Raw genomic sequence first — 18,392 nt, 5'->3', positions numbered from 1 at the left:
TAATGCTCACAGACCTCCAATCATCTGGCACCTCGCCCATATCCAGTGAGGATTTGAAGATGATCTTCAGTACATCCGTTATTTCCTCCCTGGCTTCCTTTAACAACCTGGGATACAATCCATCTGGCCCTGGCGATTGATCCATTTTCAAGGATGTCAGACCCTCTAGTACTTCCTCTCTCATTATGCTAATCGTTTCTAATATTTCACACTCCTCCTCTTTCACTACAATGTCTGTATCAACCCTCTCCTTTGTGAAGACAGAGACAAAAAACGAATTAAGAACCCTGCCCATATTTCCTGCATCCACTCCTAAGTTCCCTTGTAGATCTCTGATAGGCCCTACCCTTTCCTTATTTATCCTCTTGCTCTTAATGTACTGATAAAACATCTTCGGGTTTTCCTTGATTTTACCCGCGAATAATTTTTCATGTCCTCTCTTTGTTTTTCTAATTTCCTTTTTTACTTCAGCCCTGTACTTTCTCAACTCCTCTAGGCTTTCTAAAGTATTAAGTTTTTTGTGATTGTCATCAGCTTTCTTTTCCTGCTTTGACTTAGCCTGCAAGCTTCGAGATAACCAGGGGATCTAGATTTGGCAGTATCACCCTTGTTCTTTGTGGGGACATGCCTACACTGTGCCTGTAGTATCTCGCTTTTGAATGCCCCTCACTGGTTTGCCACTGATTTTCCTTCAAGTAGCTGTATCCAGTCTACTTTTGCCAGATCACCTCTCAACTTTGTAAAATTTGCCTTCCCCCAATTTAGAACTTTTACTCCTGTTTTGTCTTTGTCCTTTTCCATGATTATGCTAAAACTAACTGTATTATGGTCACTATCTCCAAAATGGTCACCCACTGCTACTTCATTTACTTGCCCAGCTTCGTTACCGAAGACTAAATCTAGAATTGCGCCCCCTTTCATTGGGCTTGTTACATGCTGGCTAAAAAAGTTCTCTTGAATGAAGTTCAAGAATTTTGTGCCCTCTGTGCCCTCTGTGCCCTTCACACTGTTTGTATCTCAGTTAATATTAGGGTAGTTGAAATCCCCAACTACAATTGCCCTATTGTTTTTGCACTCAGTAATTTGCTTACATATTTGTTCCTCTATCTCCCTCTCACGATTTGGGGGTCTATAATACACTCCTGGTAGTGTAGCTGCCCCTTTTTTATTTCTGAGCTCCACCCATATGGCCTCATTTGATGATTCATTTAGCATATCATCCCTCCTCACAGCTGTTATTGATTCCTTAACTAATAATGCTACACCATCCTTTTTTTCTCCCCTCTCTATCCCACCTGAAAACTCTAAATACAGGGATATTGAGCTGCCATTCTCGCCCCTCTTTAAGCCAAGTTTCCATTATAGCAAAGATATCATGTTGCCATGTGTCCATCTGTGCCCTCAGCTCATTGGCTTTATTTACTATACTCCTTGCATTGATGTAAATACCCTTTAACACTGCCAAATTCCTGTGCTGCACACTTTTTAACCTTTGCTTCTTCTGTCTTTCAGAGTCACTCATTAATTTTCTGCCTCCCATTCCCCACCCTGAAACTGCCCGCAGGTTCCCATCCCTCTGCCAAACTAGTCTAAACCATCCCCATCAGCATTAGCAAACCTTCCTGCAAGGATATTTGTCCCAGTCCTGTTCAGGTGTAGACCGTCCAGCTTGTACAGGTCCCACCTTCCCAGAACCGGTCCCAATGCCCCAGAAATCTGAAGCCCTCCCTCCTGCACCATCTCTCCAGCCACGCATTCATCTGGTGTATTCTCCTATTTCTATACTCACTGGCACATGGCCTTGGGAGTAATCCGGAGATTACACCCTTGAGGTCCTGCTTGCTAATCTTTTTCTTAATTCCCTAAACTCAGCCTGCAGGACCTCATCCCTCTTTCTTCCTATACCGTTGGTACCAATGTGGACCATGACCTCTGGCTGTGCACCCTTGCCCTCCAGAATGCTCTGTAGCCACTCGGTGATATCCATGATCCTTGCACCAAGGAGGCAATATACCATCCTGGAATCATGTCTGTGACCACAGAAATGCCTATCTGTTCCCCTAACTATAGAATCCCCTACCAGTATTGCTCTCTTGTCCTTTCTCCTTCCTCCTTGCACAGCTGAGCCACCCATGGTGCTCTGGTCATGACTCTCGCTGCACTCTCCAGAGGAACCCTCTCTCCCATCGGTATTCAGAACTGAATAGTTCTCTGCCTCGTGGATGCACCACAGTGACTCCAACTACCGCTGGAGTTCCGAAACACAGAGCTCAAGCTTCTGCAGCTGGTGACACTTCCTGCAGATGTGTTTGTCAAGGACACATGGTGCATCCACGACTTCCCACATACCACAGGAGGCACATTCCACTTGGCCGAGCTGCCCTGCCATACCTTTTTTTTTAGAACATTAGAACATTACAGCGCAGTACAGGCCCTTCGGCCCTCGATGTTGCGCCGACCATCTGACCTACACTATTCCATTTTCATCCATATGTCTATCCAATGACCACTTAAATGCCCTTAAAGTTGGCGAGTCTACTACTGTTGCAGGCAGGGCGTTCCACGCCCCTACTACTCTCTGCGTAAAGAAACTACCTCTGACATCTGTCCTATATCTTTCACCCCTCAACTTAAAGCTATGTCCCCTCGTGTTTGCCATCATCATCCGAGGAAAAAGACTCTCACTATCCACCCTATCTAACCCTCTGATTATCTTGTATGTCTTTATTAAGTCACCTCTCCTCCTCCTTCTCTCTAACGAAAACAACCCCAAGTCCCTCAGCCTTTCCTCGTAAGACCTTCCTTCTATACCAGGCAACATCCTAGTAAATCTCCTCTGCACCCTTTCCAAAGCTTCCACATTCTTCCTATAATGCGGTGACCAGAACTGCACGCAATACTCAAGGTGCGGCCTCACCAGAGTTTTGTACAGCTGCATCATGACCTCGTGGCTCCGAAACTCGATCCCCCTACTAATAAAAGCTAGCACACCATATGCCTTCTTAACAGCCCTATTAACCTGGGTAGCAACTTTCAGGGATTTATGTACCTGGACACCAAGATCTCTCTGCTCATCTACACTACCAAGAATCTTCCCATTAGCCCAGTACTCTGCATTGCTGTTACTCCTTCCAAAGTGAATCACCTCACACTTCTCCGCATTAAACTCCATTTTCCATCTCACAGCCCAGCTCTGCAGCCTATCTATGTCCCTCTGTACCCTACAACACCCTTCGACACTATCCACAACTCCACCGACCTTCGTGTCATCCGCAAATTTACTAACCCACCCTTCTACACCCTCATCCAGGTCATTTATAAAAATGACAAACAGCAGTGGCCCCAAAACAGAACCTTGCGGTACACCACTAGTAACTAAACTCCAGGATGAACATTTGCCATCAACCACCACCCTCTGTCTTCTTTCAGCTAGCCAATTTCTGATCCAAAGCTCTAAATCACCTTCAACCCCATACTTCCGTATTTTCTGCAATAGCCTACCGTGGGGAACCTTATCAAACGCCTTACTGAAATCCATATACACCACATCCACGGCTTTACCCTCATCCACCTGTTTGGTCACCTTCTCGTAAAACTCAATAAGGTTTGTGAGGCACGACCTACCTTTCACAAAACCGTGCTGACTATCGCAAATAAACTTATTCTTTTCAAGATGATTATAAATCCTGTCTCTTATAACCCTTTCCAACATTTTACCCACAACCGAAGTAAGGCTCACAGGTCTATAATTACCAGGGCTGTCTCTACTCCCCTTCTTGAACAAGGGGACAACATTTGCTATCCTCCAGTCCTCCGGCACTACTCCTGTCGACAATGACGACATAAAGATCAACAACAACGGCTTTACAAACTAATTATTGTTGGTGTAATAAGTGTAATAAGTAGAATAACCTACCAATTGCATGCTAATCAGCTTCTTCCCCTGTACCGTGGAGGCTGAAAAGGCAGAAAAGAAAAGAGAGACCAAAGAGCACGTCCTTCCCCAGTCAGTGAAATCCCTCACACACAACTCACAGCCTCACTCTCTGTGCAAACAGCACTTTCTAATTAGTAATTATTAATAAATTACACTAACTAAAATCTTAGTAGTACCAACCTTATACTTGCAAGATTACTATTTGAGGGTTTTAAAAAATGAACTTTTTTCTCTGATTTTTTAAGCTATTTACAGGCAATAACAGCTGTTACCTACCAACCAATCAGCTTACAGATTTCCCGTGATGGCACTAAGTTGTTTTTCCACTTTTCAACGCGTGGGGACACAGACACAGGTCCACTGACTGCCGGTCCGGATCCACCTCCTCCCAGGTCCACCGACTGCCGGTCCGGATCCACCTCCTCCCAGGTCCACTGACTGCCGGTCCGGATCCACCTCCTCCCAGGTCCGCCGACTGCTGCTCCGGTCCCCCAGGTAGGTGTAGGCCTCCAGCCTTGCTCTTTATTTATAGCTCCCGCTCCAGATCCACCTCCTCCCAGGTCCGCCAAATGCTGCTCTGCTCCCAGGTAGGTGTAGGCCTCCAGCCTTGCTCTTTATTTATAGCTCCCGCTCCAGTCCCAGTTCCTCACAGGTCCACTGACTGCTGCTCCGCGCCCAGGTAGGTCAGATTTAGAGTCACACTTCCCTTTAATAAAAGTCATAATTGGAAAATCCAACAGTTTTTCCATGTACTGTGGGCCTGATATACATGTTACTGTTCCCTGAATTTCGGCACTCTATCCATAAATAGAATCTTAGAATGATACAGCACAAAAGGAGGCCATTCAGCCCATCTAGGGGCCTAGATAGAGTAGATAGCAACGACCTGTTTCCCCTGGTGGAGAGGTCAATTACCAGAGGACACAGATTTAATGTGACTGGTAGAAGGATTAGAGGGGATATGAGGAAAAACTTTTTCACCCCGAAGGTTTTGTGTGTCTCGAATTCACTGCCAGGAACGGTGGTGGAGGCAGAAACCCTCAATTCTTTTAAAAGGTACCTGGACATGCACCCGAAGTGCTGTAACTTGCAAGGCTATGAACCAGGTGTTGGAAGGTGGAATTAGATTGGGCGGCTAGTTTTTTCGGCCGGCACGGACATGATGGGGTTAATGGCCTCCTTCTGTGCCGTAATTTTTCTATGGTTCTATGGAGCTATTGTGCCTGTGCCAGCTCTCTGAAAGAACTATTCAAGTAGCCCCACTCCACTGTTCTTTCCCCATTACTTTGCAATTTAATTATTTATCCAATTCCCTTTTGTAAGTGCCTGGTGAATCTGCTTCCACCACCCTTTCAGGCAACGCATTCCTGATCACAACAATTTGCTGCGTAAAACAAAACATATCCTCAGCTTCCCCTTAGCTTTTTTGCAAATTACCTTAAATCTGTGTCCTCTGGTTACCAAGCCACCTGCCATTGGAAACGGTTCCTTCCAATCCATTCTATCAAAATCAGTCATAATTTAATGTCTACACTCCTCAATATAATAGTGATTGACTTTTATTTATGCTTGTTGGACTGCATTCCTATTCCAATTCATTTTGTTACTTTAAACACAAGAGTGCACACACATGCAGTTGTAACAATGCAGGGTTCAGGTTTATTGTGAGACAGCATACTACATGATTCCATATGAGTGCTGTGAACAGAGTCTCATTCACATTTCTTATACCATTTTTACCTTTGATCTCTGCGTTCCATGCATACCAACAATAAATCATAGTACATCAAAGGTACTTACAAGTGACAACAGAATAACAATGTGAGGCCAGTAAATGCACAGACCTTTTCAATCTCTTCTCATTATTCTGCTACCTTTGGTATATTACCCTCAGAAACTCTTCCAATCATTTTATTACCATAAACACAAGTGACCAAGATAACATATTCCAGGCCATCACTGACATGGCTTAGTGAGTTTTCCATATGCATAATGCAGGTCTAAGGTAAAGATATCTCCATAGACAAGGAGGGTGAAGGAATATGGAAAAGTCACTTATCCATGTCTGTGATGGTCTGGAATATGTTAGCTTGGTCAATTGTGGTTATGGTAATAAAAGGAAGAGTTTCTGAGGGTAATATAATAAAGCTGTTTTCATTCCCCTGACCCAATCCTGCCAGCAGGAGGAAATGCAGGTCAGGCACCAACTGGTGCCAGTAACCAGAGGGCGAATTTCGAGGAGGCAGCCAATCCAGGAGCCCTGTCCAATTAATGACAGAGAGCAGGGTACCCAGGCTGGTGGGCCAATGAGAGGCCTGTACGCACTGATAGATCGGCAGCCACACCTTCAGAGGTGAGACTATGGTTTCTAGATGCTTTCCCATCACCCAGCTTACACTGGCTGGTCTTTAGTTGAACTGACTGGCATGTAGGCCAGACCAGGTAAGTAAGGCAGATTTCCTTCCTGAAAGAGCATTGGTGAACCAGATGAATTTTTACAACTATCTGATAGATTCATGATCATTTTTCTCTTTGATACCAACTCTTTATTTCCAGTTTTTTTCTTAACTAAATTCAAATTCTCAAACTGCCATTCCAACACAAAACATTGCAGATGCTGAAAGTCTGAAATGACAACAGAAAATGTTGGAAATGCACAACAGGTCTGGCAGCATCTGTGGAGAGAAAACAGAGTTAATGTATGAGGTTGATGACCCATCAACAGATCTGAAACTCAATCTGCCAAATTGGGATTTGAATTTATGGGGCTGAATTTTACCAGCCCTCTGAGGTCGGGGGTCGTGGCAGGGGGGGCCCGGAAAATTCTTCCGGGAGAAGCCCACCACGACCCCCCCCATGCCGGAAAGTCCCGCCGCATTTTACCGGCGATAGAGCCTTAATTTTAATATGTAAATGCATTGTAACTGGTTCAAATAAACTTACCTTGTTCCGACGGCTGTCCCACACTGATGTTCCGGCCGGTGGCCGTTCAGAGATCCGAGGCGTGACACTGGCGGGGAGAGGGGAGGAATGAAAATCTCAAAGCTGTGGGCGGGGGGTGGGAGGGGGAGCCGGGGCAGATGCGGGGAGAACTATTGTAATTGGTTGCTGGGGTGATGGGAAGGGGTTGAGGGTCAAAGGTTCTGAAGTTAGGGGGGAAAGTTTCAGGAAATCAAAAGGTGCTTTTTTGGGGGGATATGTTAATGTATTAAATGAGGACTCAGTGGGGGGGGATGGTGGGGGCGGGGGGAGAGGGGAATCTAAGTTGAAATAAAATTGTTCGGCAGGTTGTAGTGAAACGGCACCTTAAAAGATTGAAGTGAGAATGAAGGGCCAGAAGCCCATTAAAAATGGCACCGGTGCCTGCACGGTGGTGCCGGACGCCATTCCCAAGGACAGAGTGGCCGCCCACTCTACGTCATCCGGAGCTGTTGCTCTGACCCCTCCACCCTAATGAGCAGCTGCGCGTAATATCATGGCGGCTCCGTGGCGTATGTCTCGTGCTTGCACCGCGCAGTTTTCCAAGCGCCCTTGAATAATTAATCCAGGCCTCTGAATTACTATTTCAACATTAACTCCACTTTCTCCCCCTATCCCCATATTCCTTGATACCCTTAATTCCCAAAAATCTATCCATCTCAGTCTTGAATTTCAAATTTTACTTGCTCCTTTAATATGTGAACTATTGTAAGACTCACAGAAATACAACTAATATCCAAAGAAAACATTGGATATTATTAAATGTTAAACCTTTAACTAGAATATATATGCAAACAGTTACTGCACAAGACACATCTAAATACATCTCACTCTGTTGGGCTCCACCCACAACTCGCTGGTCATGTGTGACTTGACATCACTTCTTCCGGTGATCTTCACTTACAGCTTCTTAAGGTGGTCCTCTCTTAAGGTCTTCTCACAACATCCCCCTTTTATCCAAAGATAAAAACATATGTATAATATACAATGATGTTGTGGTTCAGCCTAACTATACGTGATTAAAACAAAATGTTAGCTACAGGTAAGCAAGTTTAACACTCTGCAAAACGTAGAGGAGGTTTGTTTATTCATCCCGATCTTGTTATCGTAAACCTGTTCCCAGAGCTGATCTCGTCTTGATGACTCCTCTGAGACTCTGGTAAATCAGAATTCTGGTTAGCATGTTCTTCCTCTGAGCTCATAGCCTCTGTACACTCATCTTCAGACATTGTCTTTGAACGTGTCACAGGTTGTCACATGTAGTGTTGACTTTGGTTCCGTCTGAGAATCAAACCATTGGGTGTCTGGACCTCGTACAATCTCAGCTGATCGCATATCCTTGCAACTTTTGCAGGATACCAAGTTCCCGATGCATGATTCAAGACTCTGACCTTCTGTCCTACTCATTATGGAGTTCATTCAGGTGCTGTTTGCCTGTCAGACGATGCCTTCACCTTCCATTGTTTGGAAAGCTTAGAAATATGATGACTGGCAACATCAGCGATCACTGGCAATCCCTCTGGCTTCTGGGTACTTGCTGCAATGAACTGAAGCCTGAGGAGGGACTCTTGGTCATATCGTCTTTGTGTCAAGATTTCCCGCCTTTGTGTCATCCTTTACATGGACCGACCTGATACGCTTGACCTGGTATTACTTACCATCTTCGGTGTGTTACTGAATTCATGTATTGTGACAATTCATAAATCTTGGCATATTGGAAGTCCTGCAACAGCTGGTCCAGGTGTGTTTACAAATATAAAACATTTATGGTAGCCAGTCAGAGCTCCCATAGCTACATTGCAAGGTTATCGTTCCACTGCACTTGATCGGAGAACCATTGCAGGCAGTCAGCCTGTGGGTTGTACCACAGATTCCCATTTCTTTAAGTACATGTCCTTCAGTATACAAATGGGCAGAATGATTACACTTTCTCCTGTTGATTTTCTTAGGCTTTCTTATGCTGTGTTGCTTACGCTTGCCACTCATCGGTGGACATATAATCCCAATCATGGCGAATGCCTCAGTTTGCGTAATAGCATTGACACGTTCATCCAAATAAACTATGTGAAATGCTTGCTTGCTGTTCACACAAGTGCATTCTTCTCTCATATCCTCCTGACAATCAGTCTCTCTGATGTACCTGCTTGGGTTTTTGTTGTGTGTTGCCATACCTTTTGTTGCATTTGCCACTCTGGCTTGCAGACTTTCTCTCTGCGTGTGATCTGCCACCATTCCTGTGTGCAGTATCTGAGCTCGGCCTTCTGCATTGCCTTGCCCAATTTCCTCACATGCCACAAGCTTTGCACTGGTCCTGGTACTCTGGACAACTGCAAATTAAGTGAGTCAGGCCACATTTGCCTAGCAGACCTCTGAGCCTTGGTTACCATACCAATTGTTGTAGCTATGCCCACGCTTGTAACTGTTGGCGCCCAGTCATGCTGCCCTCAAATTTCCTTCCCCATCATTGAGTAGTGTATCTATGGTGTGCCAGGTCTTCTTTTCTAGCAGGACTTTTTGAAAGGCCTCTAGTGGGGTAGACGCGATTCCTAGCTTGATAACCCATTCTGACAATTCAATGTCTGTGAAGACACAACATTGAGCTTTGTCTCAGCACCTAGCAACAAACTGGCCAATGGATTCATCTTGCATTTGCCGATTGGTCATAAGCTCAATATGTACTCATAAATTGATCTTCACCTCAGTTGCTGCTCCAGGAATGTATAGATTGCTAGGGTCATTCTGATACTCAGCTGACAATCCTGATGTATTGATCTATTACAGACTTTCGTTGCCCATTGTGATCTTGATTTTGATGGCTTGTTTCTTTGGTTCACTCACTTCTTGTTCCAGGAAACAGAGCTCCACTCACTGTTGAAACAGTTTAAATTCAGATACTATGTCCGACGCCTTCCAATCTATATCTGGATATCTGCAAGCCATTGCCTTCTGACCCTGCTTTTTTTTTAAATTGACTTTTTACAGGTTTTCTTTTTCACAGGCACTGTGTTTTCTTTCTTTGGCTTTCATTTTTTGCAGGCCTGCCCCTTTTAAGAGTGAGTGACCACAGCTTTCATTGTTTATACCTATTGTTTTTTAAATCAAGAGTGTTTGCTTTTTTAAGAGAGCTGGAGCTTGCAGTACCACCAGCTGCCACAGCCAGCCTTTTACTGTATGCTGGACTGCCAGTGATGCAATTGCGTTCTTCCCACTCTTTACAGTTTAGGTTCCATCCATATAGAAAAAAAAACTGGTAAACTAAAATAGTAATGACTTCAGCTACTGCTTCTCAAATTTTTCGACGCATTGTCATATTAGGTGAAAGCTCCGATCTCCTGGCAAACTGCCTGCTGTACTCATAGACGTTCAACATCTCCTGGGATTCTAGCTGTGCACCTGACTCACTGCAGTGTTATGGGATCTTCTGCAAACTGCTCTTCTGCAGGATCTTCAGCCATTCCAGGTAAGCGATTAGCTGTTCTTTGTTCGTTTTTAGTGTGGTCTTCACAAAGATTCACACGTTGCCAAGATGTAATATTTGGCGGTCTTCAGAAAAAATATATCCTAAACATTGCCACCATGTAGTATTATCTGTTCCTTTGATATGTGAACTCATAGGACTAAAATTAACATCTAAACAAAGTGTGGGTATTTATTAATAGAGTGTCTCCTGACAATGCAGAGCATGTATAGAGAGATCGCTGACTTCATCAGTGTGTCCGAACATTTGCCAGCTTGCCGGTATGAATCTGTGCATGCGCACATCAATGCCAGATGTAATGACGTCTGAGCATTGCCTCACCGCTCAATGGCTGCAATCGCCGCCTCCATTCCCACCCAACAGTACCCTGCTTCAGCCGTTCACTTGCCGCCTTGCTGCTTCTCCCTCTCGGCCTTGCCGCTCCCCCCACCACATCCCCTCCCCCCCCCCCCCCCCCACTCAGCTGCTTGCTCCCAGCCCAGCTGCTTCCCCCTGCCCTCAGCCAATTGCTCCCTGCCGAGCCAGGAAGGGGAAGTGGGGAGTGAGCAGCTGAAGCAGCAAGGTGGAGCTGAGCGGCTGGGAAGGGGACGCGGCGAGGTGGGAAGTGAGCAGACAGGCGTGGGAGGGAGCGGCAAAAAGAAGCATGATAGCAGAAGGGAGTGGGATACAGTTGTGGGTGGGATAGAGGTGGTGATTGCAGCCATTGCAGAGGTTTGGGTTTAGTTTTGTTTTTGTGACAAATTGAGCAGTGCCATTTTTATTACTGGCAGCTGCCTGAGACATCGCAGACAGTGATGTTTCAGTGGATGAGGCTGCATTTGCGCATGTGCCAGTACTGCGCCACCTAGTGGTTGCATTGTCAGCAAACGCAACCTTTTTTTATAACTTTAACTAGAACATATATATACAAACAGTTACTGCATGAGCCACATCTAAACACATCTCACTCTGTCGGGCTACACCCACGACTAATTGGTCGTGTGTGATGTGGCATCACTTCCTCTGGTGACCTTCACTTACAGCTGTTAAGGTGGTCCTCTCTCAACATTGTCCCACAACAGAATATACTCAACAACTGATCATCTGTGGTAGAGAATTCAAAAGATTTACAACCCTCTAAGTGAAGAAATTTCTCCTCGCCTCAGTCCTAAATGGCTGACCCCTTATTTGAAACAATGCCCCCTAGCTTTAGATTCTCCAGCCAGCTGAAACAGCCTCTCAGTATCTACCCTTTCATACCCTTTCAACATTTTATTCATTTCAGTGAGATCACTTCTCATTCTTCCAAACTCCTGGGAATATAGGCTCATTCTAATCAATCTCTCCTCACAGGACAGCCCTCTCATCCCAGGACTCAATCTAAGTAACTTTCGTTGCACCTATCTAGGACAAGTATATCCTTCCTTAGGTTTGGAGATGTACCAAACCATTTTAAAATTGCAGCAAGACGTCCTCCCTCGTATATTCCAATCCCCTTGCAATGTAGTCTGACGTACCATTTGCCTTCCTACTAACTTCCTGTACCTGCATGTTAACTTTCTGTGATTCTTACCCAAATCCCTTTGAATACCATCATTTCCTAGGCTCTCGCCTTTTAAAAAATATTCTGGTTTTCCATTCTTCCTATTAAATTGGATGACTTATCATTTAACCTGTCGACATCCGTCTGCAGACTTTTTGCATCCTCCTCACAGCTTGCTTTCCCACTTTGCTTTGCATCATCAGCAAACTTGGATACATTACACTCAGTCCCCTCATCTAAGTAATTAATATAGATTGCAAGTACCTGAGACCCAACCATCGATCCTTGTGGTACTCCACTAGTTCCAACCTGCCAACTGAAAATGACCTGTTTATTCCTACTTTCTGTTTCCTGTCCATTAATTAATCCTCAATCCATGCTAATATTTTACTCGAATCCCATGAACCATAACCTTACATAACCACCTCTATTGTAGCACCTTAACAAATGCCTTGCAAACTTGGTATTGTGAAAAAAGTAAGCTATACCTGTGGTCATGCAAGATGGACATTCAAGGAATGAAATCCTGTATGTTTGGTGAAATGCTGAGGATGGACATTGTGGGTACAGGCGGTTGTATGCTTAATGCAGCAATGCAGTGTAAATCTACTTACTCGACAGAAGTTGGTAGTAGCATCTTCAAATGATCCGGTGTCAAACTGGAATTAAGGCCTGTTGTTGTTTTCTCCTGTGCTGTCAGTGCTGGCTTTGTACTTGTGGTTCTCAAATCATTTCAAAAGTTGGAACAAGCATCTTTAAGGCCTTCTGGAGTGAAATGGGGTCTCCTAAGATACAACTGGAAAGAATGTTTATGCAAGAGTCTCTTGGTTTGCAAATTCCACCCATGCCTCATTCAGCTGTTGCTGAAACCCTCATCCATGCCTTTTTTACCTCTAGAGCTGACTGTTCCAACACTCTGAAGGCTGGCCTTTCATCTTCCACCCTCCATAAACTTGCACTCATCCAAAACACTGATGCCCATATCCTAACTCGCACCAAGTCCCGTTCACCCATCACCCCACTGCTTGCTCACCTATACTGGATCCCAATCCAGCAACACGTCATTTTAAAAATCTGCTTTAAAATCCCTCTATGGCCATTCCCCATCCCTATGTCTTTAACCTACCCCAGCCCTATAACCCTCAGAGATCTCTGTGTTCCTCCAATTCTGGCCTCTTGAGGATCTCCTATTTTAGTTGCTCCACCATTGGCTGCCTAGGCCCTAAGCTCTAGAATTCCTTCCCTAAACCTCTTTCCCTTTCTACCTCTTTCTCCTCATTTAAGATACTCCTTTAAACATATCTCTTTAAGCAAGCTTTAGGTCAGCTGTCCTAATACCTCCTTACGTGGCTCAGTGTCAGATTTTGTTTGATAGCCTTTCCTGTGAAGCATCTTGGGATGTTTTAATACATTAAAAGTGCTGGATAAGTGCATGCTGTGATGTTGTGGTCTTTGTACAATAATGTTACCAGCTCATAGGATGCCAGTCTGGTGTGGACTCTGCCTTTAATGAAACTGACTGTGATGGCTGCCCCAGTCAGCATACCGCATGGTAGAGGTCACATGACTACAGCAAGCCAGGAGGCACATTAGTGCAGTATTGCATTTCTATCCCAACCAGGTATCATCTGATGTCCCTTGATTTTTTGACTTCTCTGGATGCCTCTCATTCGCTTTCCTCATCTGTCTTCAAAGTTTAGAGTATAAAATGTGGGGAGTCTGTTGACAATTCCAGTCTGAAGCTTTTAAAGGCTTGCTGCAAAATCTCCTTACTGGAATTGCAATCTCCTGAAATGCTACAAGATACAGCCTCAACTTACCCAAGTGCAGCCCACAGAAAATGCTCTAGATTGAACAAAAGTTACACATCCTGAAGCTTTTGGGGGACTTGAACCTTGCAATTCCCCTTTAAGAAATCGATTTTTGATCCTTGGATGGTCATAATCTCAACATGATTTTTCCAGCGCTATCCCCATATCCCTTGATATCTTTAATATCTAGAAATCTATCAATCTCTGTCTTGATCTTACTCAATGATTGAGCCTCCACAGCACCCTCTGAGTGAAGAAGTTCCTCCTCATCTCAGTCCTAAATGGCCTACCTCTTATTCTGAGCCTGTGTCCCCTGGTTCTAGAGCCCCCTCCCCCACTGCCAGAGAAAACATCCTTCATGCATCCACCCTGTTGAGCCCTTTAAGAATTTGTATGCTTCAAAGAGATAACCTCTCATTTTTCTAAACTCGACATTATAGGCCCATTATAGGCAGGACAATCCTGCCATCCCAGGGATCAGTCTGGTGAACCTTCGTTGCACTCCCTCTATGGCAAGTACATCCTTCCTTAGATCAGGAGACCAAAACTGCACACAATGCTCCAGGTACGGTCTCACCAAGGATCTATACAATTGCAGCAAGACTTCATAACTCCTGTACTCAGATCCTCTTGCAATCAAGGCCAACATACCATTTGCCTTCCGAATTGCTTGCTGCATCTGCTTGTTAGCTTTCAGTGACTTATATGAACAAGGACACCCAGGTCCCTTTGGACATCAACACTTCCCAATCTCACCATTTAAGAAATACTCTGGGCTGAATTTTACATCACCGCCACTGAGATCAGCGGTGGTCATAAACTATAGTGGTCCGCACGCACGGACCGCTCATCGCGGAACCAGCGCAAAATTAAACATGATGGCTCATTTAAATGGCCAGGGCGGACCGCTCCCCCACAATCCCCCGATGACGTGGAGGGGGTGGGCGGTCCATCCCGGGCAACAGCGTCAGGTGCCATTGCTCAGGCGCCGACGCCATTTTTAAAGGGCTGCGAGCCCTACATGACAATAAAATATGTCCAGGAAAATCAGATTAAACTTTATTAAAAAAATTAAATAAATGTTTCTAGTGCCTCTCCAATAAACATACACTTCATTTTCCCCCCACCCAAAATACTTAAATGGTGTACCTCACCTTCCGCCCATCAAAGTTCACAAACATTTATCTTTAACCCTTCCCACCATCCCCTCCACCAATCATATTAGTTTGCCCCCACTCCCCCCCACCACACTGAAATACTTACCTGCTGCCCCCTCCCCACCAGTGCCTCGTTAGGAGATCCGAAGGCGTGGGAGTGCCAGCCATCGACTACGATATCGGAGTCGGACAGATGGTAGGAGTGGTTAAGTATTTAATTCATTTATTTTGATAAATTTACGTATTTAGATTGGCCTCCTGTTGCCGAGCGACGAGGGTGACGACACGAGGCCTCGTCGACACTGGCAATATTGGGCAGGGCCTTCCCAGCATCGAGGCCCCTGGCAGGCTTCTCCGGGAGATGTCTTCCAGTCCACCCCCCATCCCCCGCCACGACCTCTGACATCGTGGAGGCTGTTAAGTCCAGCCCTGTTTTTCCTACCAAAGTGATTGTTGTTTGGTACGCTCCCACCTTAATATACTTTGTTCATCTAGCTTAGAGAGATTCTTTAGTCAGGCGTAATTAAAACGTTAATCTTTATTACATTATAAATATGTACAGCTTCACACCAGTCTGTGTGACTCCTCTAAAGCCACACTGCATCTCTCTTCAAGTCTCTCTCTCATGTGATCTCTTACATCATAATGCTAGGAGGTATTCTTTACACTCTCTCAACATTAACCAATTCAGACCTTTATACTACATCTCCCCCAAGTCTTTATCCAAATATATATATATTTGTTTTCACATAAATTTATTCTTACACACTACCCCATCTTCCCTCAAGTCTCTGACATCATGGATTCAATCTGTCAGGAGGCTTCACAACTCTCGCTGATCGTGTTGTTGTTAGATGCGGAAGATTAATAGTCTTTCTCTGAACTCTTGTTTCTTGACTTGGACGGCTTTCATTGAGGTTTATAGTATCCGGTGCTTACTGAATTTCAGGTTCAACATCTGATTCGTCTAAATGTATGACTGACTGACCTCTTTGATGAATAGGAATAAGATTCCTCCTGTTTCTTCTTATAATACCTTCAGTACTAGCAAGGTTTTATTAATAATTTTAAGCTGTTGTAGTATTGGTAAGGTTTATTTTTAGCAGTAGCAAAGGATCAACTAATAAATAAAGGTATGGCTTCAACCTCGAGAGTGCACCTCCTGTGCAATGTGGGAGCTCCAGGAGGCTTCCCGTATCCTGGAGAAACACTTGTGCAGGAAGGGTCATCAATTGAAGCAGCTTGAGCGCAGGGTTTTGGAACTTGAGCGGCATCTGGCAACACTGCAGTGCATTTATGAGGATGAGAGCTATGTGGATTGCACGTTTATAGATGTGGTCACCCCACAGCTTAAGAATATGCATGGAGAGAAGGAATGGGTGACCACCAGGCAGTCAAAAATAATCAGGCATGTAGTGCAGGAGACCCCTGAGTGCATCTCCCTCTCCAACGGGTATTCAGTTCTGACGACTGAGGAAAGTGATGCTTCACCGGGGGAGTGCAGTTAGAGCCAAGACCATGGCACCACAGGTGGCTCAGCTGCACAGGGAGGTACAGGGAAAACTGGAATAGCCATAGTGATAGGTGATTCAATATTCAGGGGAACAGACAGGCGTTTCTGTGGCCGCAGACGTGAATCCAGGATGGTGTGTTGCCTTCCTGGTGCCAGGGTCAAGGATGTTACGAAGCGGCTGCAGAGCATCCTGAAGGGGGAGGATGAACAGCCATCAGTTGTAGTCCACATTGGAACCAACGACACAGGTAGAAAGAGGATGTGGTCTTGCAGTCAGAATTTAGGGAGCTAAGGAAGAAATTAGCAGGCAGGACCTCAAAAGTAGTAATCTCTGGATTACTCGCAGTGCCATGCACAAGTGACTATAGAAATAGAAGGATATGACAGATGAATGCATGGCTGGAAAGATGGTGCAGGAGGGAGGGTTTCAGATTCCTGGGACAGTGGGACCGACTCTTGGGAAGACGGGACCTGTACAGGCTGGACGGGTTCAACCTGAACAGAGCCGGGACTGAGTTCCTTGCATTTTGATAGTGCTGTTGGGGAGGGTTTAAACAGGGGGATGGGGACTTGAGGGTAGACTCAGTTGGGACAAAATCAGAAATGCAATGGAAGGCAAAAAATTAATGGATGAGTCTGGAAGACAGAGGAAACAAAGGTTAGAAAATAAAAAAAATAGTTTGGCAGTGCTCAAGGGTATCTATTTCAATGCTAGGAGTATAGCAAATAAAGCAGATGAGCTGAGGGCAAAGATAGACACATGGCAGTATGATATCATAGCTATTACAGAAACATGGCTTAAGGAGGGACAGGAATGGCAGCTCAACGTTCCTGGTTACAGGGTTTTCAGACATGATAGAGAGGCGAATAAGAAAGGAGGGGGAATGGCAAATTTGGTCAAGGAAACTATGACAGCTGTGAGGAGGGATGCTATGTTGGAAGGTTCATCAAATGAGGCCTCATGGATTGAGCTAAGGAACAAAAAAGGGACAATCACACTGCTGGGAGTGTACTATAGACCCCCAAATAGTCAGAGGGAGATAGAAGAGCAGATATGTAGGCAAATCTCTGAGAGGTGCAAGAACAATAGGGCAGTAATAGTAGGAGATTTTCACTACCCCAATATTAACTGGGATAGTTTTAGTGTGAAAGGAATTGAGGGAGCAAAATTCTTGAGCTGCATTCAGGAGAACGTTTTTGACCAGTATGTAGCAAGTCCAACAAGAGAGGGCGCAGTTTTAGGCTTAGTTTTAGGAAATGAAGATGGACTGGTGGAAGGAGTGGCAGTGGGAGAGCATTTTGGTGGTAGTGATCATAATTCAGTCAGTTTTAACATAATTATGGAAAAGGGCAGAGATAGAACAGGAGTTAGAGTTCTCAATTGGGGCAAGGCCAATTTTACTTAAATGAGGAGTGATTTAGCGAAAGTGGACTGGAAACAGCGAATTGAAGGTAAATCAGTGTCAGAACAGTGGGAGGCATTCAAAGGGGTTCAGAGTAAACATGCTCCCACAAAGAAAAAGGGTGAGACGGCCAAATCTAGAGCCCCATGGCTGTCGAGCAGCCTACAGGGTAAGAGAAGGCAGAAAAGGAAAGCTTATGTCCAACACCGAGAACTCAATACTGCAGAAAGCCAAGAGGAGTATAGAACGAGGAGGGGTGAAATCAAAAATTGAATTAGGAAAGCAAAGAGAGGGCATGAAAGAATATTGGCAAGCAAAATCAAAGTGAACCCGAAGATGTTTTATCAATACATTAAGAGTAAGTGGATAACTAAGGAGAGAGTAGGGCCCATAAAAGACCAAAATGGTAACCTATGTGTAGGGGCAGAAGATATTGGTATGGTTCTTATTGAATACTTTGCATCCATCTTCACAAAAGAGGGGGACGATGCAGATATTGTAGCTAAGGCGGAAGACTGTGAAATATTGGATGTGATAAACATAGGGAGTATTAATGGGATTAGCCTCCTTGAAAGTTGATAAATCACCAGTG

The sequence above is a fragment of the Heterodontus francisci genome, chromosome 5, assembly GCF_036365525.1.
Source record: "Heterodontus francisci isolate sHetFra1 chromosome 5, sHetFra1.hap1, whole genome shotgun sequence".
Taxonomy (NCBI): domain Eukaryota; kingdom Metazoa; phylum Chordata; class Chondrichthyes; order Heterodontiformes; family Heterodontidae; genus Heterodontus; species Heterodontus francisci.
This window is presented reverse-complemented; position numbering follows the sequence as displayed.